This window comes from Macrobrachium nipponense, chromosome 47 (assembly GCF_015104395.2).
Source record: "Macrobrachium nipponense isolate FS-2020 chromosome 47, ASM1510439v2, whole genome shotgun sequence".
NCBI classification, from domain to species: domain Eukaryota; kingdom Metazoa; phylum Arthropoda; class Malacostraca; order Decapoda; family Palaemonidae; genus Macrobrachium; species Macrobrachium nipponense.
Genome location: NC_087222.1, coordinates 35,184,860 through 35,211,909, shown reverse-complemented (window position 1 = coordinate 35,211,909; position 27,050 = coordinate 35,184,860). Strand labels below are relative to the sequence as shown.

Here is a 27,050-nt window from a genome sequence, read left to right as displayed (position 1 = left end):
TCACGATCATTAGCAGACCTGACGCTCCCTCCTCGCTCGCTGGCAGAACCAGCGGGCTTGGAAGACTGCAGGCGATCGTCAACCCGCGGTGGCGGACGATCGAGCTGCAGACCTAGTCGAGCCGTCTCGCTGTGGAGAACGGCTGGACCGAGAACACGGCGGCCCCGGTCTCGTGTGTCAGAAGAGCTGGTGCCGGTCGCCGTACCCGATCGCTCTCTGTGCGAGTGACGGTCAGGCGACCGGCGAGCTCTACTGTCACGGTGAGACCGGTGCGTGTCCTCACGGCGCGTCAGTTCACTGGTACCAGCCGTGGCTGGTGCCGGCGAACGGTGGGGACCTCTTCCCAAGCCTCAGCCCGTGGCCGGTCATGGACCGTCACGTCCGCCGGGTAGCCAGCTGCTCGCCGCGAGAGCGAGAGCTGGTCTGGTGAGGGTCGCGTGAGCGGCTGTCACCAGTCTTCCGCTCCGTGCCGTGAACCTGACGCTGAGCGGACTCAGAGGTCTGGTTCCTGGGCTGCACGGTCGCTGTTAGGCGACCGTTTACACTCGATACCTCTCGCGAACGATGAGGGCCGAGAACGGATCCTGCTGCCGTGGCCGAACCACTACCAGCAGGTGAGGAAGTGCCGGTGTTAGCCGGCACTCCTCTGGTTCCCCGTAGTCTTCTTCCTCGCGGAAGAAGAGACGGGTCCTGCCCCCGAAGGAGCAGGGTGACCAGCGGAAGAACCCCCCGTCTCACCAGAGCGAGACGGGCCTTAGAAGTTCCCGAAGGAGACTTCTTAGGGGGGGGGAGACGACCGACCTTCTTCTCTTCGGCGGGGAGCCTTAGACGAAGAAGGGGAAGAGGCGGCAGACGACGACAACGACGAAGAAGACGATGAAGACGACGACGACATTCCTTCCTCCTCTTCTTCTTCTTCGTCAACCTCCTCAGGACCGACGTCAGATCTGACATCCAGAGCGGAGCCGGGGCTGCTGTTGCCGGAAGCAACAGGGCCCGGACGCACCTGTCCGAAACAGATCAGCATCGGGAGCAGCGGGGCCAGGAACAGGAACAACGTCAGCAGGTGCAGGCATCACAGGAACAGCAGTAGAGACGGCAGGAGCAGGTACAGTAACGGCATCAGTGGTCATCAACGTCACGTCCGTGAACGGCGGCTGGGCAGGTACGGCAGGTACGGCAGGCTGTGCAGGCTGTCCAGTTGGACGGACCAGCGGAACAGACATCCTTGGTACTGGTGGGAGGTCCAGGGGCGAGCTCTTCGGGCACACGAAGTCCGGTCGCGGCAGCACGGCAAACCCAGTTGGCGGCATCACACTCCCCGTGGTACGGCGACTGGCCCCTGCACCGATGTAGTAGATATTACAGAGACCGCGTGCAGGTTGTACACCAGGTGAGGAGGTGAAGCGTAGCCAGGTGTTGTAAGGGTCGTGGTGGTGGTCGTAACCGTCGCATGGGTGACCGCCACTGAGCCAGCGAGATGATAGAGCAGCCCCTGGACACTCGGCACGCCTGCAGCCCCAACGAATGCCACACCTGTCGAGGTCGTCCTTCGCGGCAACCGCACCTGAGGAAGCAAAAGTCGGGTGATTAGCAGGATCCTCTATCCGCTCTCGCGAAGACGAACGGATAGAGGACCCAGAGTACAACTCGACGTCAGGGTATCTGCGCCCTCCTCCACTCTCGACAAGTCAGGTGAGGAGAAGGACCCAGAAACCCCCCCCGAAGGGGAAGGCGCCAAACGTGGAAGCTGAGCAGGCGGCAGGAAAGAGACGAAGTGTCCGTAACCAAAGGAGTCGCGGGAGAGCTTTCCGACGACTCCTTTGCAGGCCCTCGCCTCTTCCCGCCCCCATACAAAGTCCACTGCGCCTCCGACCAATTATTACACACTTCACAGGGCTCGGCTCGGGTGCCTTCGCGCCCCCGACACCGAGCGCACAAAATATGTGGGTCAATTTCCGGGATGAGCGGAACTTTCCGCATTTACGCCCTTCGGTACCCGGGCATAGTCTCCGTGGGGTAGCGAGGCGAGGAGATTCCATGATTGACCAATAAATCACAATTAAATGAATAAAGAGAAATGATTGTACTTACAATGATTCTTTCATACACAAACACAACCATATACTCAAGGAAAGCAAACGACGAGAAGCGGGCAGAGAGCGTCGAACACACACGTCTACTCGCTGTGAGGCCGAAAGCAAAAGTGATTTGTTTACCTCCCAGTCGCGCGCGCGCGCCTGTCGGACAAGCAGTTAACTACCGAACCCCTTGTTCGAAAGCTTACGACCTATCCAGCTGCCGCTAGTACCTTCCTATTGTAAAAGGACCGAAGGTTTGTATGCCGTGTCGGAACAATTTAAGATTTAAACAGAGGGTAGTGAAAAGGGTGGCTACGGCAGTGGAAATCTCACCAAAACGCTTTAGAAATTTTTACTTACAACTAAAAATGTTTCGAAGATTGACGCCATCTTGATGTTTACGGAGTCGCTTGTGTCAACAAAATGACAATTTGTCTAAAATTGCATTTTTCCTAACTATACAAACCTGAGGTCCTTTTACAATAGGAAGGTACTAGCGGCAGCTGGATAGGTCGTAAGCTTTCGAACAAGGGGTTCGGTAGTTAACTGCTTGTCCGACAGGCGCGCGCGCGCGACTGGGAGGTAAACAAATCACTTTTGCTTTTGGCCCAAGCAAAAAACTGCAGAGTGAGGGGTGGCATGAGGTGGGGCTATGTGTAAAAAGGACCTCAGGTTTGTATAGTTAGGAAAAAATGCAATTTTAGACAAATTGTCATTTGTTCCGACACGGCATACAAACCTTCGGTCTTTTACAATAGGAAGACTCACTTCTTGGTGGGTGGAATCTGAGTCTTTTGTGAACAGACTGGTGTTCGCCCAACCTTGGAAGCCTCCCTGGTCGTAAGAGCGAGGGAGGGATCCAAGCCTCTGTCCGATTGATCGGGGCTGTGCACCGCAGGATCAATGGTCAGACCTCTGGACCGAGTACTAAGAGAGAGGCAAGCGTATCTCTTCGTACCAGCAATGTAAGAACTTGTTCCTGTACAGGAGCAAAGTTAAAGTCATGGTTTTTGACTCTTGTAGGCATCCACTTCCCCCCCTTGTAGAAGGAAGTGGTGGATATTCTGCTCCCATCCCTCGTGAAAGGGATAGGATGGGGCTCTGTCATATAGCTCACCGGCATCTCGTCCTTATCCAGCAGGGTGATGACCGTATCCCTCTACCCACAGGTAGAGGGGAAGAAAAAGATAGAAAGAGAAGCCAGTCACTTTCTCATCACTATCTATTCTACAGTCACACCAGGACTCGATGCTGTCAGCCTGCTAGGGTCTGGGTTAGCTAGACGACGTGTGAGCAGCCACCACGGGTCCTAAGGAAACGATCCAAGGACCTATGGGCAATATCCAAGAGGTATAAGGAAGTTGCCGGTGGTCTTGTACCAGACCCCACCGCCTTCCCATACCTGCGCCACGGAGAATTCTTACGAAACGCCAACGAGGGGCCAATACTTCTGACTTCGTGAGTTCTCGGACGGGACGTACGGATGTCGTCACTACCATCAGCCTCCTACGCCCTCCTGAAGACCTCACGCAGCCAGGACGAAAAGAGTGTTCTTGATACTTCTTTCTTGTTGACACCTTTGCTAACGGAGAGGCGTCGACACTCAGGCCCGAGGTGTCGAGTTCTCTTCAGATAGCGCCGTAGCGTCCTCCCAGGACAAAGCAGCATCTATCCACATCATTATCTGCATGACGCCTCCCGTTACTCTCTTCGCCGATGCCAGGTCCAGCAAGACGACGTCATTTGAGTTCCCTGGGTTGGCAAGACCTTTGGAAGCTGCTCCTAAGCAAGGAGATCTCGAACGAGTTCGAGATGTCCAATCCCGTCAGTTTCAGGAGGAGCGACAAGGCGGCTCGTATCCTTGACTGTGGGAACTTAGAGGAGCTTCCTCGGCGAAGAAAAAACGAGGAAATCCGCTACCTGCTGAAGATTGGCTCTGAGAAGAGATAGGCCCCGTCTACAACACCAACCACCGAAGACGGCCGACTTCCCCTGGTACACAGCTGCAGAGGACTGACGGGACGTTTCCAGCCATCTCTGTGCTGCGCTACGAAAAAGCTTCTCGTACGCAAGAGAAGGTGGATAACAGCCAGCCGTGAAGACGTAGGGACTGGACTGCTCGGTGGTACCGCTCGACGTGTGGCTGGCCGAGAAGGTTGTGCCAATGGGGAATCTCTCTCGGTTCTCTTGCGAGAAGAGCCAGCAGGTCCGGATACCAAATGGCCTGTGGCCATTTGGAAGCCATCAGGATCATCCTGAGATTCGGGATGACCAGTGCTCGACTGATCACCTTGCGAATCAGGCTGAACGGGGGAAAGGCATAGGCGAAGAGGTTGTCCCACGGGTGTTGAAGAGCGTCCTCTGCAGCTGCCCATGGATCCGGCACGGCCGAGAAGAACACCTGGAGCTTCCTGATGTGCCGGATGGCGAACAGATCCTCGACTGGTCGCGCCCCCACAGGTCGAAGAGCCTTTCCGCCACGTCCTGGTGTAGAGACCATTCGGTCCTTATCACCTGATCCCGACGGCTGAGCGTGTCTGCTACTACATTCCTTCCCTGGAATGTAGCGTGCCGACAGCTCTATTGAGTGTGCCTCGGCCCACTCGTGCACCTGCCGAGTCAACTGATACAACGGGAGAGACACTAGGTGGCCCCCCCTGTTTGTTGACGTAAGCCACCACCGTGGTGTTGTCGTACATCAAACACCACTGAGTGTCCCATCAAGCGGTCCTGGAACTCTTGGAGAGCAAGGAACGCTGCCTTTAGTTCCAGTACATTGATGTGAAGGTGCTTGTCGTTCTCGTACCACACTCCTGAAGTCCGCAACTCTTCCAGGTGTGCACCCCATCCTCGGTCGATGCGTCTGAGAGCAGCTGCATGTCCGGGGGGAGAGTGCCCGGAGGCACTCCTCTTAAGGGGTTCCTGTCGTCCAGTCACCTGGCTAGGTCCTGCCTCACCTCCTGTGTCAGTGGACCATGGAAGGCTTGGGGGATCCGTCGCCTGTGACCAACTCTCCTTTGGTCTCCCTGAAGAGACCGCAGGTGAAGACGCCCGTTAGGGACTGGCTTCCCGAGTGACGACAGGTGTCGATCACGACTTGCCATTGCTGAGCTACCTGTTCCTGCCGAGACAGGAAAACTGGTTGGCTGCCTCCCTGAATCTGCTACCGTGTCGATCAGCATACCCAGGTACTTCATCCTCTGCTTGTGCTCGAGATCGGACTTTCGAAGTTCAGAACGATCCCCAGATCGCGACAGAAACTCGAGCAGTCGATCCCTGTCCTGTAGCAACTGCGAGCGGGAGCTCGCCAGGACTAACCAATCGTCGAGATACCTCATCAGACGTATCCCGTGCGAATGGGCCCAAGCAGACACCAGAGAGAACACTCGCGTGAACACCTGTGGGCGGTTGAGAGACCGAAGCAAACGTGGCCTGAACTGGTACACCGTCCCGTCGAGGATGAAGCGGAGGTACTTTCTGGGGGACTGATGAATGGGTATTTGTAGATCCGCATCCTTCAAGTCCACTGAGAAAGCATGAAATCGTTCTCCCTGATAGAGTCGAGCACTGAGCGTGCCGTCTCCATCGTGAACCGGGTCTGGCGAACCAACCGGTTCGGGGAAGAGAGATCTATCACTGGGCGCCAGCCTGTTGTAGACTTTTCCACCAAGGAAGAGTCGGCTGTAAAGCCCGGTGACTGATCCGTACCGATTTCTACAGTTCTCTTGCTCAGCATGGTCTTGATCTCCTGTCTCAATGCTACGTCCTTCGATGCCCCTGGAACGTACGCCTGCTGTTGGACCGGGTCCCAATGGCTGGCCAGGCACTCCCCCACACTTCCGGCAGCAGGTGAGATGAATGCAGTCCTTCCATTGTGAACGTCGTCTGGTTGGGGCTGATCGAGACCTGACAGGAGAGAGCCGATACCGCTCCGACTCATTCCAGTCCTCGTCGAGGTCGAAACCTCAGGAGGACCGAAGGGATATATAAATACGATGTCCGAAGACACGTAGAAACGAAACTCCTGTCGCAGTAGAGGAGGTGAAGGAGCTTGTTCCGACCGTCCAGAACCGAGAGAGCCTCCTTGTCCGGAGACGAGAGACTACCTGGCTCAACCCAGTCGGCAAGCTCCGATCGCGGCAGACCCACCGTCGATTTGGATTCCCTCTCGGGCCCCAAAACGATCGAGCCGAGACGTGGCTCTGCTGGTGGGAGGCGGCGATCCTTCCCCGAGGTCATTGTGCTGACGCATCAGCGCCGTAACCTCGGCAAAGTTCCTCTGGATCTCGGAAGTCACAGCATCTTGCAGAGTGGGACCGTTAAGCCCTTCGAACAAGAGCATATTCCGAGAACCTTCCTCCTAAGAAGGGGGAACAGCGACAGCCCTCTCGGTCTTCCCCAATCCACCACTTGCGCATACGTCCTGGCCATCCAAGAACCGTGCCTGGCACGTAGGGCGTCGTGGTGGGATCATGAGGGGCGCACCCTCACGATCACTCCTCATACCTCGCTCCCTCCCGGTGTAACCGAGGAGGTTGAAGGTACGGGAGAGGCAGACCTGACGCTCCCTCGCGCTCGCTGGCAGGACCAGCAGGCTTGGAGGGCTGCAGGCGATCGTCAACCCGCGGTGACGATCGAGCTGCAGGCCTGGTCGAAACCGTCTCGCTGTGGAGAACGGCTGGACTGAGCACAGCGGCACTGATCTCGAGTGTCAGAAGAGCTGGTGCTGGTTGCCGTACCCGATCGCTCTCTGTGAGAGCGACGGTCAGGCGACCTGCAGGCTCCACTGTCGCAGTGAGACCGGTGCTTGTCCTCACGGCACGTCACGTCGCTGGTTCCAGCCGTGGCTGGCACCGGCGAACGGGGGGAGGACCTCTTCCCAGCCTCAGCCCGTGTCGGTCGTGGACCGTCACGTCCCCGGGTAGCCAGCTGTTCACCGCGAGAGTGAGAGCTGGTCTGGTGAGAGTCGCATGAGCGGCTGTCACCAGTCTTCCGCCCCGTGCCGTGAACCTGACGCTGAGCGGACTCAGAGGTCTGGTCCTGGCTGCACGGTCGCTGGTAGGCGACCGTACACTCGGTACCTCCCGCGAACGGGAGGCCGAGACGGACCCTGATGCAGTGGCAGAACCACTGACACCAGGCGAGGGAAGTACCGGTGTTAGCCGGTACCCCTCTGGTCCCGTAGTCTTCTTCCTTGCGGAAGAAGAGACGGGCCCCGCTCCCGAAGGAGCAGGAGGACCAGCGGAAGGAACCCTCCCGTCCCACCGAGGTGAGACGGGTCCCGAGAAGCTCCCGAGGAAGCTTCTTAGGAGGGAGGAGGCGACCTTCTTTTCTTCCTCGGCTGTAAAGCCTTAGAAGTCGAAGGGGAAGAGGCGGCGGCGACGACGATGAAGAAGATGAAGACGACGACCACGACACCTTCCTCCTCTTCTTCGTCAGCTTCCTCAGGACAGACGTAAGATCTGCTATCCAGGGCGGAGCCGGGGCTGCTGTAGCCGAAGCCACAGGGCCCGGACGCACCTGTACAGCCAGACCAAAGTCTGGGGTAGTACCACCACGAACAGGGACGACATCAGCAGGTATGGGCATCTCAGGAACAGCAGGCACGGCCAGCACATCATCGGTAGGGACAGCCAGCGCAGCAACGGCAGGAACAGCCAGCGCAGCAACGGCAGGGACAGCCAGCGCAGTAACTGCATGGACAGTCAGCCCAGAATCGGCAGGTACGGCAGGCAGCACCGGAAAGGAAACACAGGAAGTGGAGCAGCAGCCAGCAACATCCTGGTACCGGCGGCAGGTCCAGGGGCGAGTTCGAGGGCAGCGGAAGTGTGGTCGCTGCAGCGCGGCAACCACGAGCGGCGGCGGCACGCCCCCCTCTCGGTACGGCGAACGGCACTTCACAGCGGCTGTAGGCAAGACTGTTACCACGTGAGGCGAGTACACCAGGTGAGGAGGGACGTCGTCACCTGGTTGCGTGGTCACCACTCCATGGGTGACCGCAGTAGGCCCAGACATAGAACCGCAGCCCCTGGACACCAGCACGCTCTGCAATTGGAAGGACGCCCATACCTCACCAAGGTCCACTCTCGTGGCAGTAGCACCTGCGGAAATAATAGTAGTAGCGATTAATGGGGGGGGAAATCCCCTCGTGCGGGGGTTTGATCCCTCCCGAACGAGTGGAAGACCCCTAATACAATTGTACATCGGGCACCGAGCGCCCTCCCCCGCGCTCGACGGATCGAGGGCGAGGAGAAGAACGCCGATAACCTCACCCCCCCCTAAGGGGAAGAGCCATCTGTGGGAACTGAGCGGGGGGGGGGGGGGGGTCTCGTTCCCCACCCCCCACAGTACCATGTAACCCAAACAACAAAATAAGAGCCCTAGAGCAATCGTGCCATCGGCACGAATACAAGGCATAAGGATCAATTCCTGACTGAGCGGTAACTTGAACAATAATATTGATGCATCAAATAATAAGGAACAAACGAAAATGCATCTTGCAAACGATTCACTTCACAAAAGAATAAGGGCTCGGATCGAGCGCATTCGCGCCCTCGGCACCGAGCACGAGGATCATTCTGGGAAAATGAATTCCCGCAATTACGCCCTTCAGTCCCGGCACTCGGAGGGGTAATCGGAGGGCGTTGTGAACAAGATCCTTTAATTCACAATTGAATTCAATGAAATGATTGTACTTACAATTCAGTTTCACTAGATACATAGAAAAAGAAAACACAATCATGCGAAAGCAAACGACGATGAAGCGGGCAGAGAGCGATGATACACGTCCACACGCCAGCAGGCCGAAAAGCAAAAAAAAAAAAAAAAGTGATTTGTTTACCTCCCAGTCGCGCTGCGCGCAGCCTGTCGGGACAAGCAGTTAAACTACCGAAACCCCTTGTTCGAAAGCTTACGACCTATCCAGCTGCCGCTAGTACCTTCCTATTGTTAAAAACAAAAGGACCGAAGGTTTGTATGCCGTGTCGGAACAACTTTCCATTTCCTGTGCTAATCTGCCACACAATTGTACCCATAGACGCTGGGGCACTTTCATCACAACAATCGTAAACCAACCTCTTACCAGCACTTATTCAAGGGGACTACGGCATTCTTTGCGGCGTTTTGCGCTCTTCAATTGTTTATCAGTGTTGTCAATTGGTATGTGTTTACCCTCCAAACTAGGTACTATAAGACTTACACAAAACCGGGGAAATAAGTGAAATTAGCGTATCTATTTGTATTATATATACGTACATATTACAGCAATTTTATCATTACTGCATTACTATGACAACTAGAATTCATCGAACCAGTTTGTAAATGCCTCGGCGTATGTGTGACGCTCCACTAGATTGGCAACGATGAGTCATTTTTCCTCACGTCGTCTGCTCGTAAGTATACATCCGAAAACATTTGTAATTTTTGGGGGTTAATTTGGTTGCAAAAAAGGGATAATAGACATGAATTAAATAAACATTTTGAAGTAAAGTTAAACTAAATATTGAGTAAAGTAAACAATTAAGGGAATAAAGCTTTGCATCTCATAATCAGTGTTGTCGTCTGCTGCTCGTAACTGTGTTTGCGGAGTGAGTGCTTAGGAACCAGGAACCACAGCGTGGTTCAAGTGCACTGTGGAGTGAATTAAGACCAAAATGTGTATAATTACAATCAAATAAGCACTGTGGAGTTTCAGTTGTGATGGCAGTAAGGATGAAAACCACGGATTACAAGGTAAGAATGAATTCAGTTCCAACCATAACCCCGGGAATAACAAGTTTCATACTTTCACTAATATAGGCAACAAAATGTTGTTTTATTGTGCTGATTACAACTGCAATCTTGAGTAAGATCAATAAACGTTACATATATACGCTAACATTGTTCAAATGAGTGCTGGGAAGGCTGGGGAAAGATGGTGGCCATCACTGATGAGAACCGTCCATGCAAAATGTAGCCGCCATATTGGATTTCAAAACTGCCTTGAAAACATATTTTACGAAGAGCTCACATGCTTATTTTTAGTTCGTATGGGGCTTTCATATATCACATTATGTTGACGAAACTTCAGTCTTTTAAATGGTATGCTTAGAGTTGCAATTGTATTCTTGTTTCACCAATTAAATATCGAGTGAATAAGACCCGTCCACCGTGATGAGGGTTGGCCTTCCGTGGTGTTTTACCCTACGTTTGAGACCGTTTTCACTACCCTCTGTTTAAATCTTAAAATTTGGCCTTAATTTCTAACCTCGGAGAAAATACTTACTTCGAAAGGAGAGTAGAGGTTCTTTAGCTCCGTTTTTCACCAACAACAAGTCGCGACTGATGACCATCTCCGGTGTCAGGACGCGTAAAAGGAACTTTTTCGGAGAGTGGCCATTCCGCGCGATGTTTTACCCTAATAGAAAATTTTGATACGGAGTACTTCTGAAGAATTACCTATATCCCATATACATAAGTCATCCTAGCCCCCCATTATCATAAATTGGGGGCATCGCCCCCCAAAACGGAAAATAGACCCAAGGCATTAATAGGCTAAGACCTTACGAGAGAATGACGACCCAAACTTCTTATATGAAAATCGTTAAGAAATTCGTTTATATAACTGAAACCCGTTATACTATGACCTCTGTTAATATTTCAAGTTGTATATAAGTGGTGTAAAGTGTACTTACACACTTACAAGGTGTTAAATGCACTTTAAATAACAACACTTCAATCGACACAGACGCCGAATGTTTTGTTTTGAAATGCGGTCGCGTTCTCTCCATTGGATTTAAGTTTTATTGGTTTATCAACAAAAATACTTTTTTATTATATATATATTATGAATTATAAAATTTCTGAATTTATTTTAATGTATATTTTAAAGTACTATTCGTCTAACATACGCGAAAGTTTCGCATTTACTGAAAAGAGCGCTTTCAGTTGACAGCATGGGAGGGTTGGGGTTATGTAACGGCCCTTCTCATTCCTTCTTCGCTCACCCAATAAACAATTTCTCTTCAATAAATGCTACGTATACAGTTTATGAATGTATTTCTTACGACAAACTGTGAGATTTTTATATTTAAATTATATCTTTTTTTAAATTCACCGTTTTAGCCATAATAAAGCATGGCACAATGACAATTAAAGGACTGAAAAAAGGGAGGTATCTAGATTTTTATCAATAACTTTATTAAAACTAAACTGGGATTTGAATGTCAAAATCATCTTAGTATCTATTTTATTTTTTCTTCTTAATTAGTGAGATATATTTCATCTCTGTATTTCTCTCTACCTTCTCCTACTTCCCGATGAGGCCCATATTCTTTGGAAGCTTGAATTTCAAGTTATTATTATCTTAATTGATGGGTAAATGTACAGCCACGTATATAACAAGCTCCTGGGCTCATCTTTTCAGCATTCTTCTATCATTCAGTTCCTCTAGGCTCTTGCTAATCATGGCCATAAATGTATAGTTACTGCTTTTCTGCAATGTCATAACTATTTGTTCAAAGATATTTCATTTGTTTGTCTCGTATTCCTAAGGTTTATAATTGATTCTTTCAATTGCCTACTTTCCCCCATAACCCTTTGATTCAAGAGGACCACTGTCAGCACGACGGTACGTGTGTCCTTCTCTTCCTCCAGTCACTGTAAATGTTGCTTCATCCGACCAAAGGACGTCGAGCCGGTCTTCCTAGTTCCCATTCAAGTATTTTTCAGCAAAAGCAACCCTACGACGCTTCTGCTGTAGGCTCAAAAGGGGTTTCTTTGTCGGGCGGTGGCACTTGTATCCAAGTTCATCCACGCGGCGACTAACTGTTCGAAGGGACAATCAAAGACCGCCAGTCTGAACGCCTTCCTGTTTATTATTAACATTACTTCAAGGACATCGTCTCCAACCCTCAGTGCCATACCTCCCCGCCCCATAGGAACATTGGCACGAATGCAGCTTACCCACTTTTACTTACCTGCATTATTATTACCCACATTCCTTTTCATTGAGCATTGGCTTACGTAACTGACATGTCCATAATAGACATTTCTAAATAAACAGTTTCGGCTATCTTTCCGCCTCGTCTAAGGATTCAGTACAATGCACACTCATTATTCATACAAAGCTGATGAATTCATTCATAAAAAACTTCTAATGATCCTTCTTAAGGTTTCATTTTATTGTTACAACTTTTCCTTCATTCAAATAATCACTTTCGGCCATCTTTCCGGCTCGTCTAAGATTCAGTAACTTTGCACACTCATTGGTTATAGAGAGCTGCTTACTCAAATCAGTAGACCGCCAGTCTGAAGGCCTTAGTGTTGCTTAACATTGCCACTTTTCCTTCAAATAAATTATTACCTTTGGTCATCTTTCCAGTTCTTATAAGGACTAAATACTTTGCACCTTCATTGCTCAAACAGTGCTTCTGTCTCTATTGCTAGACCGGCAATTTGAAGGCCTTTCTCTTTGCTAACTTTGATTCATCTTTCTCCTCTTTTAAAGACGTCGTCTCGGACCCTCAGCGCCATACCTCCCCACCCCATAGGAGCATTGGCACGAGTGGAGCTTACTCATTTTTACATACCTACATTATTACCCACATTCAATTGGCATAGAGCATTGGCTCTCGTCTTTGAGACGTCTTATCTCATTTCCTTCAATATAGTTAAGACTATTGCTTCCAATGAATCATCAGTTTTGGCCATCTTTCTTTCTCGTCTAAGCATTGAGTAGAACGCACAGTTGTTCCAGAGAGGAAGCAGCTGTATCGATCCCAGACCGCCAGTCCGAACACCAACACATATGCCAAACTGGGTTCCTTTCTCTCGTCGAGCTCTCTTTTACAGATTAAAGGCTAAAGAAAAATCTCAAGTCTGCGACCACTCTCTTTCTAAGTCTCTCACTCACTTATATGTCACTGTCACTGGCTCTGTCATCAAGACGTTCTTTGACATTACTTTTACCTTCTTCCATTACTTTCTCTGCTTCTCTTTCCCAGCTCTCAAATTCCTGGCCTATAAACGGGGTCTCCCATCATCTCTGTATTGCTCTGACCCTCTGCAGTCAGCCATGGCCCAGAGGGTCGCTCTCTCACATAAGCCTGCCTCTCTATATAATATGCAAAAACAACCGTGCGTGGCCCATAGCGGAAAAAACGCCCATGGTCTATCATGAGTCTCTCTCCTTCCTTCAATTTCCGTCTTTGAATCGGCCTCCTGGCCTAGTTTTACCATAGTCTCTAGGCCTCTAACTGTCTCTCGAATTCACTTTTGGTTTTTGAATCGGCCTTCTCACAGGCCCATCGTGCTCTTACCCATCATAACTTAATTGAATCGGCCTTTTGACCGAATTCTACCATTACTGGCTATGTTTCTCTCACAACAATATATATATATATATATATATATATATATATATATATATATATATATATATATATGATAATATATATATATATATATATATATATATATATATATATATATATATATATATATATATATTACAAATTCAGTTCCCTTCTCTCCCGGAACTCTCTTTTTACAGATATCATCTTTGACTACATAACTTCATCGAGGGTCATGTCCAAATCTCTGACTCTGTTTGAACTGCCCTCTCTCAGCACAACAGTATTTTTTGCCCTTTGCAAGTACATCCAATCGGTCAACTAGCCGACCTTTAAACGCGGTCTCCCGTCGTCTCTTTAGGCCTCTGACTGTGCGGTCAGTGGTGGCCCAGAGGGTCGCTCTCTCACGTAACCCTCTGTACATAGTATGCAAAAACAAGCGCTCGTGGTCCATAGCGGCAAAAACGCCCATGGTCTATAATTTCTCCCTCTACTTCCACTCTCTCCTGCTTTCCATTTTCGTCTTTGAATCGGCCTTCTGGCCGAGTTCTACCATCGTGTCTTGGCTCTGACTCTCTCCCATCTACAATTTTGGCCTTTGACTCGGGCCTCTCTCAGCCTGACAGTCATATTTGCTCTCATAACTTCATTGAATCGGTCTAGTGCCCGACATCGAGCGCCGTCTCTAGCGCTCTGAATCTGCCTGAACTGCCCTCTCACAGGCCGACAGAGTATCTTGCCTTCCAACTCTCTCTCTCTTTCTAGGCCTTTGACTCTCTCTCAACTATGATTTTCGTTTTGAATCGGCCCTCTCACAGGCCCACAGCGCTCTTTGCCTACATTCATTCGGCCTTCTGGCCGACTTCTACCATCGTGTCTAGGCTCTGACTCTCTCTCATCTACAAATTTGGCTTTTGACTCTGGCCTCTCTCGGCCTGACAGTCATATTTGCTTTCATAACTTTATTGAACTGGTCTACTGGCCGACACGAGCGTCGTCTCTAGCGCTCTGACTGACTGAACTGCCCTCTTTCAGGCCGACATAATGAACATGCTGTTTTTGACTGGAATTGTCCATCGAATGTTGCTGAGAGGAAGTGAATTGCCCAACAGACTGATCATGGATTCCAGTAATAGAAGAATAAAATGTGCCTTACTGAATGCGCAGTCAGTACGCAACAAGACAATAGAATTAAGAGAATTAATCTGTGAACAAGGAATAGATGTGTTCGCTATAACAGAAACATGGATAAGTGCTACTGATAATTTGAAAATGAATGAACTATTGCCGGACACTCATAAACTTTTTCACACACCACGTAATTTTGGTCAGGGAGGTGGGGTTGGCATTGTTTTATCCAAAACATTTACAAACGTTAGAATTAGGGTCGTTGGAGCATTTGTGAGTTTTGAGTATTTAGCCTTGGAGTTTAAGGCCTATAATGTACAGTTTTTATTTTTAGTAGTATATCGTCCTCCGCAGCTAAGCAAGGCTACGTTTTTAGAAAACTTTTCTGTATTCTTGGATTGTTTTGAAAATGAAAAATGTAATGTATATATATATATGTGGAGATTTTAATATGTGGTTAGAGGATTATAGAGATACAAATGTAAAGAAGTTTATTGATATAATGAACAATATGAATTTTGTTAATAAGGTGAATGTATTTACCTCTAGGTCAGATCATATTTTAGATGCTGTTTTGTTTTACGGGTGATAATTACTTTATGAATTTGATAGTGGAGCCAGATTTTTCTATCTCTCTTTACCACAAGCTTATTATGTTTGATATTTCAGTCTTATTACCAAGTAAACTTAGGACTAAAATAACATTTAGGAACAAACGGTTATTAGACTCTACTGTACTAATAGATGTGGGTGTTACTGTTATTGAAGCTAGGAAAAACCGGAGGTTGGCAGAGTCACGTTGGCATAAGCATAAAACAAAGAGAAATCGAATGTTATATGTGGAAGCTAGGAATGAGGTAAATAGATTATTAAGAGATGTAAAGAAGACATATTATAATGAAAAAGTAACTGAGGTTGGGTCCAATATCAAAAGGCTGTATTCTGTGTTCGATGAACTTTAAGGGAAAATGAAGAGGCATGTTTTACCAGACGGGAGGTCTGAGCTTCAATTGGCAAATGAATTTGCTGAATTCTTTCTTTGAGTCAAAGGTTGCCTGTTTACTTTATAACTTCACAACTGATGTTTCTTGCCCCTATCCTTACTTTTCTGATTTTCCTTTCTCAAAGTTTTTGCAGTTTAGGCCAATTTCACTCGATGCTTACAAAACTATGTTCATTAGTTCTGGCCGCTCTTATTGCAGTAACGATCCTTTTCCAATAAATGAGGTCATCGACGCCCCGAACATAGATAGGTTATTGCAATTGCAGCTTCGAATAGTCAACTTGAGTATTACTAAGAGCTTAGTCCCGTCCTCTGAAAAAGTTGCCATCATTAAACCATCTCTTAAAGGATCCCTTGATCATCAAGAATTGAAATCTTACAGACTAATTTCTAACTTGTCTTTTTTGTCAAAAATGATCGAGACTTCCGTTTTAGATCAACTCAGTCAGCACTTGAAAGTAATTGCAGCTATTCCTGAAGATCAGTCGGCTTATCGGAAATTCCATTCTACTGAAACAGCTCTTTGTGCCGTAATTAATGATTTGTTAGGTTTCTCTGATGACGGTAAATGTAGCTTGCTTATTCTCCTAGATCTTAGCGCTGCTTTTGATACAGTGGTTCATGAAGTGTTAATAGAGGATATGACTGCTATTGGGATCGATGGGGATGCTCTTAAATGGTTTAATAACTATTTATCGAATAGATCTTTCAAGGTGAAGGTTAAAGATAGATATTCTGAAAGTAGAAAGCTCACCACGGGTGTTCCACAAGGAAGCGGACTTGGATATTTAAATTACATGGCGTTCAATGTAAATTTTTTGCTGATGACACCCAGTTCTATTTAATAGTGGATGACATCATTGAAGATCAGGCTGTTATTGATAGACTTATGGCAGATGTTTCGAAATGGATGCAAAATTAAAAGCTGAAACTAAATGAAAATAAAACTGAATGTATTCTAATTGGCACTAAATATAACTTAAGAAGGTTTGATAACGTTAATAGCATCTCCATCAATAAGGAAAATATTTTGTTAACTGATAGAGTCAGAGATCTCGGGGTAGTAGTTGATGGTTCTTTGACATTTGATGAACATATTAACAATGTGGTTAGGACCGCAAATTATCATCTGAGGAATATCGCATCCATTAGAAAATATCTTAACGAAGATGCCACTAAGCTGCTAATTAATAGTTTGGTAGTTAGTAGAGCAGACTATTGTAACTCGTTGTATTACAATTTACCTAATTATCGTCTTAAGAAACTTCAAATGATTTTGAATAGAGCTGCTAGACTAATTGTTTGTATATCCCCGCGAGAACATATTACTCCAACCTTAATTAAATTACACTGGTTACCAGTCAAAGCAAGGATTATTTTTAAACTTTGCGTCTTAACATATCAAGCTATTAACACGGGGGAGCCATTGTATCTTAAAGGTTGCCTGAAAAGATACGTAGTAGGGCCTGGTGTTCATACACGCCTTTGCCTTAGCTCTCTCTCTTTCTCTCTCTAGGTATCTGACTGCAGTCAGAGTAGTACTGGTCGCTCTCTCACGACTGCCTTGTTCGAAATAGGCCTAACCAGGCCGTCGGTAGGATCCCAGGGATTACGTCAGCGGCCAGGCCTTTAGAATGTGAGACTTTTTTTTTTTATAAAGTCTCACATTTTACAGTTAATTCTGTTTTCGGCATTATTATTATTATTATAATTATTATTTATCTCTCCCCTCCCTCTCATGTCGTATACGTTCACTAGAGTTCACTCAGTACGTTCGCTGATATTCGCCGACGTTCCCTAAAGCCCGCTTACGTTCGCCGACGTTTGAATATATTTAGTGAATAAATATGACGTTTTTCAATTTCTTAGATAACAAAATCCAACTTTTTCTGAGGAGAATGAAAACTGGCAAGCAGAAACCGTAGGCTTCTTCCTCATCTGTCGCTCTAAACATTATTATTATGTTAGTTATTATACAATATATTCTATGCCTCGACTTTTTCAACTCCTACGCGGTTCGCGCTCTCAAACACAGACCTACATTTATAATTTATAAATTTATTTCTTTTTACGTGCATGCGTGGGCGCGTGTGTGTGTGTGCGTGAGGAATCGCCTACGAGGATTACTCAAAGGATTAGCAGCTACAAAAAGCAGCTTCCTAATCCTTAAGCCAGATTCCGGACGGCATTATAAAGGTTGACTAACCACAAGGACTACGTAAGTTCCCTCTCCGCCCCCTTCCATTGCTAATCTGGGGCAATATATGTTTAACTGCTTCTTCTCTTTCTTCTTCATTTCTTCAACACAGATTATTAACACTTTGTTACATATATATTATATATAGTTATAAGTATATAGCATATTTAATATTTTTATATCTACTGAATAAGATATACGCGAGAGAGAGAGAGAGAGAGAGAGAGAGAGAGAGAGAGAGAGAGAGAGAGAGAGAGAGAGAGAGAGAGAGAGAGAGAGAGAAAAGCCATTCATAACCAAAAGTATATATTCATATCATAAAAGGCAACGAATTTAGACGGAAATTCTCAGTTTTGTGAAGAAGAAGAAGAATAAAACCCTACTCGCACCCCACATTCCGTAACTCGGGTATAATACCATACCCCAACGCCCTTTAGCCCAACCGCCAACTATTGAGGGTTTCTGATAATGCGATGTCTCCCACACTTTTGCCCTGTGTCTCTGTGCATGTATGTAAGTATTTATATATACATGTATGTATGAATGTTTGTATACATGTATGTATTATGTATAAGTCATTATATTCGCAGTCGTCTTACAGAGCGGCGCTCAGAGAGAGAGAGAGAGAGAGAGAGAGAGAGAGAGAGAGAGAGAGAGAGAGAGAGAGAGAGAGAGAGAGAGAGAGAGAGGTGATGAAGGCGTCTTATTATTATATCTATCTATATTATCTTCATCGGAGCCTGTATTTACTTTCTTCTTCTTATGGCCCTGGAATGATTAGATAGATGTCGTTGTTGTTGCTGTTGTTCCAGAAGGATTTGAAGGGAGACGAAATAAAGAGGATTACCAAGAGGCGGATTTGGATGTTCATCTGTATGTAGGTATATATAAGTATATAAATACATACACACACACACACACACACACACACACATATATATTATATGATTAATTTTTAAAAAATCCATATATATATATATAATATATATAACTTACATATACATTGTGACCGAAACAGTGCCAGTATATATATAGATATATATATATATAATTAATTTATTACCTTATATATATATCCAAGATATATAATAATAAATAATATATATATATATATATATATATATATATATATATACATATATATATATATTAATATATATATATATATATATATATAATATATATATATATTTATATACGTATATATACATTGTGACGAAGTGCCAAGTATCTGGTTACTACACTTACCATTCAATTATTGTTACCTTACAAAAGCCAGACACCTGAATCCTCATCACAGGTACTAAACGACTGAATACTCTAAAGGCAACAGTGATCCCTTAACAACTTACTTACCAGTATTGCAGAAAAGTTTAACAAAACAGGTGTGAGGTAATCTTGTAAGTAATTAAATTAATCAAAGGGCATCACTCCATCAACAACTTTAAAAGTCTAAGTATTTCCCTGATTTCAAAAGTCTAAGTCATTTCAAGTTAATTGAAGGATAACAGATCAATCACCACTCTATGTTTCCACCTAACATCAACATAATCAAATGTAAATATACTGGTTAGAAATGAAAACACTTATAAAAAATTTTAAATACAAAAATTTATTATTAAACTCAAAATTTATAAGTAAAATTCACAATATCAGGGAAAATTACTGTTACTTGCAAACAAAGTAAAGTTTAATTAATTCTTGAATCAATTAAGTAAAATTAAGTCAAAATTGATTTATCACAAAATTCAAGAAAATTAATTCAATCAAAATTCAAAAGTGTTAGGCAATAATTGAAATTTGAAAATTAATTCACAAGTGCTAAACAATAATAAAACTTGAAAATAATTCTAAGTAAATGCAAATTAATTCACAAGTGTTAAATTTAATTAAATGTGCAACGATTAATTAATGAAAATAACTAAGTCAATTAAAATGTGAATGCAAATGAAAATACAGAAAATGTGGAAAATATCCAAGATTTGCAAAAAGTATTAATCACACAGTATATAAAATAAAAACACACACTTCAATAAGAAAATGAACAAATTCACAGAACCCAAAAATCACTTCAAATGAATAGACACAAAACACAAAAATTTGCAATGTGTAAAAGTGTAAATCTTTTCACTCAAAACATTGTAACCATCAGTTTTTATCAAACCTTTGTAGTAACCATCTGTTATTAGTTACTATTAGTTGTTACCTAACCACTGTTCCTATCACGCTCACAAATGCGCACATACATTTATTCATTTATTTATTTATATATTTGTGTGTGCGTATGGAGCCGCGTATGAGGATTATACAGACAGTCTCTCTCTCTCTCCCAGAGTGCCAAATACAAGTCGTGATATTGTCTTAGGTCTGCCCTGTAATACACAGTCATTCGTTTTCTATGATTTACGGCAAACTCGTAGAAAAAGGGAAAATTTGGCTAACTCTTCTATTTTTGTTAATTTCTATTTACGAAGATTGTCTTGTGATCTGCGTGAAGTTAGTATATAGAATATATGTTAGTATTTAGGTATTAATCATTAATGGAGTATGTGACAGGAAAAAACCCAAAAAACAATTCAACCTCCTATGGTCATCTGTGTAGGGTGAGATACGTATGGCTGTTTTTGCTGTTGGGTTTATTGCTTTACAGTTTTATCTTTTTGCATTTAAAACATTAGTAAAAGATAAAAAATGAAGGCAATTCATTAATCTTAGTCAATTCATCTCTATTTCCAAAGTCCACAAAGTCGAAAGTTGCAATTTCCCTCTCTCTCTCTCTCAGTGGATACAAAAGATATGAAATATGCTAGACATATAGCCATATATACTTATATAATTGTAAGCAGGTTGAGACATACTCGGGACCAGTTGATTCCTTTAATGTACATGAGTTGATTACAGATCAAGGGATGAGCGGGAACTGACTTGTCTTTTCCCGAACCCCGTGCAAAGAGATACACATAACAGGGAAAACATATCGTACCTCAAATGGAACATTCCTACACCTCCCCTTTAAGATCAAAGCTCCCCATTCAAAGCAAACATAGTATATTTAAAACATAAGTATAGATTTCTCCTTTTAGTTGCAAAAATAATAAAACTGGTAAAGGTAGTAACATATGAAGTAAAGGGAATTCAGCTATAATAAAGATAGTCCTTCGGACACAGCGCTGGAACATACATAAATGGTAAACATGACAAGAGGAACACTTATTAAACCCAAATAATCAGGATTAAAGTATATGCACAAAACTTGACATGTTTAGGGGATATTTATTAAACACAACTAAAATGAATTACTCTGTAATATAATCATCGTGCCATTGCGGGGGACGACGTACCCTAGTGCTACTTCTCTCCTGGGTGGGTACTGGCCAGCCTCCCCCGAGGCGGTGGGAGTAGGTTCTCCCTCAAGTGGTGTGGGTGGTAGGGATCTCAAATGCTTGCGATTTCTTGTCGAAATTCTTCCGCTCCCGTCCTAAACCATTGATGCGGATATTGGCGGTATCTATTCTTTTCAATAACCACCCCGCTTCTATTCCAGGCTCGTGTAGTCACATCTGGATAGCTACCCTCTCCCCTATTTGTAGGGGGGAAAGATCCTTGGCTTTCTCATTATACTTGGATGATATTCGTTGCTCAACAACGCTTCTTTCCCTCTCTCTTGCGGACAAGGTTTCCGACCAATGCTCGGTGACGAAATGATAACTTTTTAACATTGGCACCGAATCTCGAAGTTGGCGACCTATGGCCAGCTGTGGCAGGAGACTTATCTATACCACGTAATGGTGTATTTCTATACTGCAATATCGCCTGAGCTACCTTGTCATTGTCTAGCCCTCCATCAGGTAGAGTATTGCCCATTAATGTTCGTTTGGCGGTGCGCACAGCAGCTTCTGCCTGCCCATTGGACTGGGGGTAATGAGCAGACGACACTCTCATAGATACCCCCCCCCCCCCCACTTACCAAAGAAATGTCTCATTTCCATGCTCGTTAGATTCGTGCCCTCGTCCACTGATATTTCTTCAGGTGCTCCCCCACTGCATAAAATATCTTCTAAAACTGGGATCAATCTCGCGGATGTAGTTCCGTTAGCGAAGAAATAAATTTCCATCCATCCAGTCAGTCGATCGGCGTAGACCATATACTGCCTCCCTGCTACTTGAAATAAATCTGCAACAGTTCTCTGAAACGGATATTCGGGAGGGGGAGTGTATATAATACTTTCCTTTGTTGCGAAGGTGCCGCAACGTTGCAATCATGACACTGTGCCCTATAATTTGCCCAAGTCACCCTCAATCCCAGGCCAATAAACTGCCTGTCGTGCTCTTCTGATCATGGAGTCAGTTGATTGATGACCTGAATGTAAATTGGTTGCAATGCGTAAACGTAGTGCCTCCGGAAACTACCAGACGAACATGCCCCTCGTCATATGCCATATGTGACTAATCCTTCAATGACACTCAGCCTATCACGTACATTGAAAAAAGGTTTTAGGCAGGGCTCCACTTGAGACCTTGACGACGGCCAACCCTCTTCGCTGACACGTCGCTGCAATAGTAAATAATCAGGATCCTTCTCTGCTTCCCCCCTCATGGTAGCCCAGTCCATAGTAATGACGTCATCCGCCAGCGATGACGTCATGGAGGCAATACAAACTTCGTTCATAAGTTCCTCCTCTTCTTCATCTTTGACGGTAGTTTCATTGCGAATCACTGGGTATCTTGATAACGTATCGGCTGCCGAATTTTTCTTCCCCAGCAAATATCTTATGGTAAAACTATATTGCATAGTTTTCTCCTTCAACCTTAGTAGTCTCGGGTTTGCAATGTCTTTTAGGCTCCTATCCCCAAAAGAGTTTTACCAAAGGTCCTATGGTCCGTGATTAAAATGAAATTCGGGCATCCCAATAAAACAATCTCGATTTCCTAAGGCACCATACTACTGCAGCCGCTTCCCCCTCAATGACGGCATAGCCGGCCTCCGCCTCCGTCAGGTGCCTGCTGCCACATAATGCCAGTTTCCATCCCCCCTTACAACAAAAAGGGGCATTGAGATCCTCGCAATTGCAATATTGTTGCAATATAACAAATCCCATTCCTTCTCTGCACCAATCCGGTAACAACAGCAGTGCGCCTTGTCTTATCATAATATGTCAGTCCGTCGCCCAACATCTTGCCAATGCTGTCCTGGGCTGCAACAAAACAAAAACTGTTTTGAAGCGTTTGGTCCCAATAAACTTTCCGATGGGGGATTCTTGAGAAGATCCCTGAATGGTTCCATTACCGGTGCTACAGCCACGAAAGGTGCAATTTGGTTCACAAGTCCCAAACCAAGATCTTATATCCGTGATAGTTGGGCTTGCAGGCATGGGGAAGTTTCTTAATGGGCACTCATACGCTCATTAGAAGGTCTATAATTATCCAATCAAGTTCGTACCCCACAACTCTACCTGTCTTTGACAAAATCGGAATTTATCCGGATTCAGCGTAATACCATTATCTCCACATAATTGCAAAAAATCATAAGTATGCCAAAAGGCTCCCTCAACACTGTCGTCATATAACAACACGTCATCTATGCACTTGTACTTTCTGTGTACATCAATAATAACGTCATCGAACCTTTTCGTGTATGCATCGGGGGCCGCACAATGACCATAGGTGTTCGACAATACTGGTATCTCCCCCCATGGTGTAATAAACGTTGTCAACTGTCGGCTCTCCTCATCTAATGGCACCTGGTGGAATCCGGCATAGGCATCAACTACAGTCTTATATGTACGAAGTGGCACACCCGAGACCATGTCAAAAGGAGCACATGTGTGATGCGTTTCTCGTTTGCAATTCTTATTCAGCTCTTGATAGTCCACGGTCCTCCGTGGTTTACCATTTTTCTTTGCTACCACTACCATCCTCGCACACCAGTCCGTAGCTGTACCAGCAGGGACCTCCCTAATTATCCTAATTTGACATCTTCGTCGAGCTGAGCCTTAACATCGACCTCCCAATGCTTAGGAACTGGTATAGGTGTATGACACGCATAGGGGATGGCACCTTCCCTCAGGTGAATGTGGTGAGGGGCTCCTTTCATCATCGGCAGAGGGTTTCTTGAAACGTTGAACGTAGTCTTCGCAAAACGTTGCAGTAGCCAGTCCCTCAGCCTAGGGACATTCTCCTCCGTGGCAGCGTATGGCATCTCGCGCTGACGACCACCACCCCCTACCCGTGTGAGAACGTTTTCTTCAGGCGTTTGGCGGGGGTTAGTCGACGCAGAGGGTTTCCGAGTGACGTCATTCACGGTAGCGACAGTATGATGGGGAAACTTTGTATGCACTAGACCTAGTGATTTACACACTCCTAAAGACATATAAAAACGGGTAGCACCTTGCACAACGATAACACTAGTGCTCACTGATTTATCACCCAATTCTATTAGCATATCAACAGACCCATATATTCTCAATGACTTCTCCCCTGCGTGATTTACAATGACATTACACCGAGAGAGATTAGGTACCTTCAAACCCACTTTCAACTAGGCCTAAGCCTATCTCATCCCCTTTTACCAAACTAGCTACGTTTGCCCTTCCACGAGCGCTAATACTATCCTTTTCTGCAGATTCATAAATTTCACATTTATGTAACAATTTCTGCACAGTATTGAAAACCTCATGATCCTGTAGGATCTCTTGCTTAAGCAATGTGGGACTTAAGCAAGAGATCCTACAGGATCATGGGACTTAAGCAAGAAAACCTCATGATCCTGTAGGATCTCTTGCTTAAGTCCCACATTGCTTAAACCACTTGTTATCCGCTGAACTAACACAAAATCATTCAGATCAGCTCGACAATGGGGACACTTAAACCCACAATCTAAGGCCAATTGTTGGCACCTATGCACAAAAGATTTCGCGGTTTCTTGATCGCCTTGTTGCGCCGAGAAAAACTTGTCCCATGCCACTGCCTTATTCACAGACTTCGTCGTGATCTCCTCCAGTCTGTCGAATGCCTCAGAGGTCGTTAATGAGTTCCACTGAACCTCTGAGTGCGTTGCATCTATAGTCATCCTTAACTTCTCATCGCAGTTTAACCGGATACTGATAAGTGCATTCTCTCCTGAGACGTTTCCTAAGGCCAGCCAATCACTCATAGAGCGACACCATTCTCGAAAACTGCTTTGTGTCATCTCATAGCTACACTTCTCAGGGCACATCGCCCTAACACCTGCCGAGGCTGAACCATGTTGGTCGTTCCTTGTGCCATGAGGCCAACCAAAGCCTGTAACAAGTCCTGTCCCTCGTGGTGCCGGCGTGCCGCCGGTGTTGCATTCCTGCTTGCAGTGCCCCTGGGGGAACGTCTTGCTGTGCCCCTGGGTGTGTTGTGATGGCCTCGTCTCAGCATCTTGTAGGTCCTGCTTTGGAACGAGAATCACTGCGCCATGTAAGCAGGTTGAGACATACTCGGGACCAGTTGATTCCTTTAATGTACATGAGTTGATTACAGATCAAGGGATGAGCGGGAACTGACTTGTCTTTTCCCGAACCCCGTGCAAAGAGATACACATAACAGGGAAAACATATCGTACCTCAAATGGAACATTCCTACAATAATCTAATAAAAGGAGCCCATAAAAACACCAAAATATAACAGAGAGAAAAGTACTATGTTTCAGAGACTGCCGTCTCTCTCTTCAGATATATGAATGAGAAAAGTTTACAGAAAAGGTGGTATTTATACTACCAAGAGATCCATCCACAGGTAAGCCAATTTAGGTCACCCCCGCTGATAATCTTCCTTTAACCTTCTTAAGCGTTGGTTGAATGAAAACCTTGTCGATCACATCTGAAACCCATGCTTCTTTTGAGATGTTCATTTATACCTGCCTCTCTTTTATTAAGGCCGATTCCATCATTCGACTCTTGTACCTGCAGTTGCAGATATAAATTATACGTAACAAATTCCAGTTTATTCTATGGTTATGTTCATTTATATGGTTGAAAATAGTGGAGTTCTGTTGTCCATACCTAACTGACCGTTTGTGTTGTATTAATCTCTGGGGAAGTGATTTTCCTGTAAACCCGATGTAAGATCGGTCACAGTCCTGTCATGGGATTTCATAAACCCCTGTTTCCTTGGGGAATGTCTTATGTTGGACGTTAATCAGGGATTTGGCCAAGGTGTTTGGGTAAGTAAATGCAAAAGGGTTAGATTTTCCGAGGGTCTGAGTCACCTTCTTTATCCTGTCCAGGTGAGGAATTTTTATTTTATTGTTGGGTGTCTCTTTGGTCTTGTTTTGAGGGGGTCGGTAGAAAATTGTCTTTGCTTTGTGAATTGCTTTCTCAATTATATGGTCAGGATACTTTAAAGACGAAAGTTGCTTACGAATTAGTTCAAATTCTTTTTCCAGGAAATCTGGGGGACAAATTCGTAAGGCTCTTAAGAACAGGTTGCTGGCTACACCTATCTTGATAGCAATGTCGTGATAGCTAAAGTAGTGAATGTATGAAAGTGAGAACGTTGGTTTTCTGTATATGGTTACTTTTGTAAGAGAAGATCTACGGTTTCCTTCTTCCCTGGCATGCCACAGCGTTAGGCATGTCATTAAAACTTTGAGTATTTCCTGCACAAATATTTCTCTTGCAACAATTGACAAATATGACGTCTGATTCTGCAGGATTAGTTGGCTTCTTCATAAAAGTATTTCTAGCTTTTGGCAATGAATTTCCCACCTGCTGTTACTGGCAATACAAAAAACCGTTTACCACCTCATCACTTTTCTTCTTCATTCCACTTGCCACATTTTCACCAATCACAATTTTTTAATATCCTTTCACACCATTTTCACTTTCCAGGCTGCTTGTGCTGTCACCACAGTACCTATTCTAATTTTCTGTCTCTTCATGAGAACCATTTGGTTCCACTGAAGTGACAAAGTTTCAAAGAGAGTGAGCAGTAGCGTTCAATGAATCCTGGAAATTTCCATCCATTACCATTTGATGGAAACATTGGCAAACTTCTCGTGTGTCATCGACATGGCAGGTCGATTTGCTAGAATTCTTAAAACTACTACATGAGTTTCCTCAGAAACTAGACGTATTTCTGACAGTCCTAGAGCGCTTTCTTTATCTTGGTTTAACAAATGTTTATATTGAGCCTTGTTTTGGTGACTTATAAGTCTCTCATTTGTGGTACTCAATCTCAACAGGGCTGGCTTGAAAGATACAAATGCTCACATTCCAATGGGATTAGAGTTCTTTGAAGGTCCTCCATTTTCTTCAATTTTGGGCACTCAATCTCTCCTACTCATT

General features: G+C 45.2%; 1 protein-coding gene across 1 annotated transcript in view; it reads left to right on the top strand.

The window, feature by feature from the left end:
• Positions 1-27,050, top strand: part of LOC135204891 (lipid scramblase CLPTM1L-like) — a 163,626-nt gene that overhangs the window by 17,088 nt on the left and 119,488 nt on the right. The gene's annotated exons all lie outside the window — the stretch shown is intronic.